Source organism: Larimichthys crocea, chromosome VII (assembly GCF_000972845.2).
Source record: "Larimichthys crocea isolate SSNF chromosome VII, L_crocea_2.0, whole genome shotgun sequence".
Classification (NCBI taxonomy): Eukaryota; Metazoa; Chordata; class Actinopteri; family Sciaenidae; genus Larimichthys; species Larimichthys crocea.
This window is the reverse complement of record NC_040017.1, coordinates 16104108-16108010: the sequence shown is the minus strand read 5'-3', so window position 1 is coordinate 16108010 and position 3903 is coordinate 16104108. Positions and strand designations below refer to the sequence as shown.

Below are 3903 nucleotides of genomic sequence, written 5' to 3'. Positions count from 1 at the left end.
GCATTTGTCACCATAATTTGTACCATAACATTTTATACTCCAGGTATATTTTGCTGTTAATACTTATTTACTTTTTCTTAAGTAACATTTTAATTAACAGTATTTTCTTTTTTTGTTGTTTTTGTTTTGTTTTTCTACTTTCTACTAATGCTATAATTTTACTTAATACTATACCATTTCATATCGTCATCACTGGAAAAGATTTTCTGTGACGATTATTAATATTAATATTAAATGTAAAAAAAGTAGGGAATCGCGGACAAACAGCAGTACTCCCATCTGCAGTCCAAACTATCTCTGTAGCAGAAAGCAAAACAGCTCAGACAACACCACAACAGCAGCTGTGTACCATTTCCTGTTTACAGCTTTCTGGAGCCGACACCAGCGCTGAAACTGCCCGGTCCCAATACTGAAAAGCTTTACGAACATTCTGTTCAGCTCTACTGATCTGAGGACACAAAAGACATGTCTCTGTTTACCCCTCTCTGCTCACAAGAGAGTGGTCAGACTGAAAGACCCCTCAAATCAGTAAATAAAAAGCAATTTCACAACCTTCACCTTTCCTTCATGGGCTCAGGGTTATAAAGTTTGTTTCCATGGTGTCAGGTTTTATGGTTTCAGATTCCTTTAGAGTTCAGAGATTTGCTGAAAGAAGTCAGCTGCAGATCGTAGGAAACCATTTTATCCCATGGCCAAACATAGATGCCCCAGTAGCAGTGACTTGTTCCTAATTTCGATTTCTCATTTTTATATTTCAGTTAAATGAAATACAAAAAAACAAAACAAAAAAACTAACCATATAATTTCCTTTCAAAAAGAAGGCATGTACATTTTGTACATTTTGTACATATGGCTTTGTACAGCTGTAGTGTGTTACTGAGAATGTGTCAGTACAGCATTTCACAACTTTCCCACTCTTCCTCAGTCAGTCAAACAAACTGTGAATCACTGTGGCCAAGCTCCCAGAGGTTTCACGTTGCTCTTTAAAGAATCTGTTCAAGTTTAATACAGCTGTGTAAAAGCTCTGAATTAGCGCTCACTTGAAAGATCAAATCCCTACAGCTACTTTGCAACAATGCAACTCCCACTCCACTTGAGAACATCATGTACTTTCTGTTTTTCCTTTTTTCCTCGATCTCGCTTGGTTTTATTCTCCAGTTCAAGCTTGTAAGGCTTTTTAGGATTTCTCTTTTTTCTGCTGTAACAGTCTTGTGTACTGTTGTGTGACTGTGGAAGTCAGTCAGAGTTGGTGGAACTGTATATCAAAACAGCCACAGCAACAACACAGGCAGGAACACAGGACCTACAGAACTCCGTTCATATGAGACACCTATCACTGTTTGCTGTTAACAGAGTAACGGCTCTAAACAGAGAACAGAGTATAGAGAATAGAGAACGGCACAGTCAAGTACAGAAATGAGGGAATAGTATCAAATGTTGTAGGAGTATGGAATGTTAACTCAGGAGGCAGAGGAAAAGCTCTTTGCACGTCACCAGAGGCTCCAATCAGTGGATTGGAGCCTCTGTCTGTCCCATTTTAAAATTAAAGACTGTGACATTTCAGGATTATAGTAGTAATTTGAGAGTTTTGATGTCGAATAAAGCTATTTTATGGGTTTACCGTTGTCTTATACAAGCATGACTGGTGCTGTACTCTGGTTCCCGCCCACAGTCCAGAGACATTGAGCTTTTCAGAAAAGCTCACAACTTCTTTAAAATCATTTCCCTCCAGGGTTCTTTTACCTTTATTATCATTTTTTTTGCAAAGAAAATATGAAAAGCTTAATAAAACACATTAATTTTCACTCAACTTTGATAAAAACAAAATTAAATAAATAAATGACACCCAATGTCGCAACATTTGTGCCTGAAAAGTATTGTAGTATTCTAGTTTACTGCCTTTATTTTAGTCTATTTTATTTTAGTCATTGACACTGCTGGTAAAGAATAATTTGAATGTATTTTTTCTTAACAGGAAACCTTATTTCTGTAATTCTTGAAATCATTGGACACAAACACATTTATTTTGGAGTGTTTATTTTTTTAAAACAAAGTATACAAGTATTTATTGGCTTTCATGACAAAAACAAAAAACAAAAAACTAAAACAAAACAAGTAATTATAAAGCCATTCCTGGGATATGTTCATGGGCACTGGAAAAAGGTACAAAGGCAAACAACTCTGTACAGCCTTCGTGCGTGCACATATGCAGACATCTGTTTCCTTTTAGTGGTCCTGTTTGTGGGGGAGGGGGAATTCATTGTAGTAAAAGCAATGCTGATCCAAATCCAAAGCATCTGTGGGCAAAGTGGCACCTTCATTGCACGGCTTTGAGAGCGACAAAAATGATGATCAAAATGATTCCACAGACAAGTCCAATGATATTGAGGATCTTGGCTGTTCTTGATGCATCCCCAGCTGCTGCTGAATCTCCAACAGCATTAGCATTTTGTGCCTTTGAAAAGCAAAGTTAGATTTACTTTAGTCCAATTAGACAAAAAGTAGACAAAAATGTATTTACAAAATGTAAAATACTACAAAACACTAAAAACAGTATAGTTTTTGATTTTGTGGCAACTCTTAGACTACAGGAGCAGAAATGAAGATTTAAAAAAAGTTTTTTATGTTCAGTGAAAGTTACATACCTTGCAGGAGCAGACAATAGCAGCAATCCCCAGAGGCAGGCAACAGCACAGAGTGTTAAAAATGGACCATCCTAGGTAGGATGGAGACACAGCTCGGCTCTGTCCTCCTTCCATTCTTTATCTCAGCTGAAGTAGATGTTAGAGTTGTTTGGTAGTTTCTGGAGTGGCTGGAGGTGCCTGAGACTCGGACCCTTTTATTCCTCATGGGTGTGGTTTAAGACCCTGCTAATTGCAATGCTGAGCTACGACTAGAGTGAGAGCAGGCAGCACCGTCAGGAATTAAACAAAATGGGGTATGTAAGTTAGTATGTAAGTAAAATGTATTTGTATGTATTGTGCTTTGCAGAGACATAAGTCATGAAGTACTACACAAGAGTAATATATAGCATACAAGAAATATGTTGTATCACTCTGAACAAGCAAAAGCTATGGAGAGGGTGGAGACCAGACGTAGAGACAAATGCAGAGACTTTGATGCCTCCATATTAGTTTTATAAGTTTTAAAGTCCAAATCTATTTGAAAAATAAAAACCAAAAACATATTGAGGAAAGTAAGTTGAGGAAAGACATCAAGCTTTTTAGAAAAAACTCACGACTTCTTTAAAATCATCTCCCTCCAGGTTTGTTTACTGTTACCTTTAATCAGTTATATGCTAACTAAATCACATTATTTGACAGATTTTTACTCAACTTCGATACAAAAATAAATAAATAAATAATAATAATAATAAAATAATGCTAAGCCCAACAAAGTTGTATCATTATATGACACAATATACAATAAAAATACACAATAAACACATAAAAGGTTCATATGGGACTCACATATAAAAGGCTCTGCATAACACAGAAAGTTTGGTGAATTAGCTCTGTTCCTGCTTATCTAATCAGTTTTGATGCGAGTTGAGCTTAAAGCTCATTTTAAAAGACTCACTGGAAATATAGAAAGATATTGTCAAAAAAAATAAATAGAAAGGATGCAGTAAACTTCTGATGTGTTATGTTCTGATATGGTTACACCTGGGGAGACAGATGATGTGTTTGTAAAGCTAATATAAAGATAAAGAGACTTCATTCTCACCTACAGATAAATCCAACGTTTTCTCCTCATGAGACATTAACCTGTCTGTTTCTATTAATGGTAACATACCTGCATGTTACTGTTCTGCTTTAGATAACTACACTAGTAGTTTTTCATCAGGCAATATGTTTACTATTCATGTTTGCGCCAAACATTGACAAACCATCTTTGTTCCAT

General features: G+C 36.0%; 1 long non-coding RNA gene across 1 annotated transcript; it reads right to left on the bottom strand.

Moving 5' to 3' along the window:
• Positions 1 to 2020: 2020 nt before the first annotated feature.
• Positions 2021 to 2814, bottom strand: LOC109140340 (uncharacterized). The gene is made up of 2 exons (XR_002042456.1): positions 2646 to 2814; positions 2021 to 2455 (listed from the first exon to the last, which is right to left on the bottom strand). It is a non-coding gene; the product is annotated as an uncharacterized LOC109140340 (long non-coding RNA).
• Positions 2815 to 3903: the final 1089 nt, after the last annotated feature.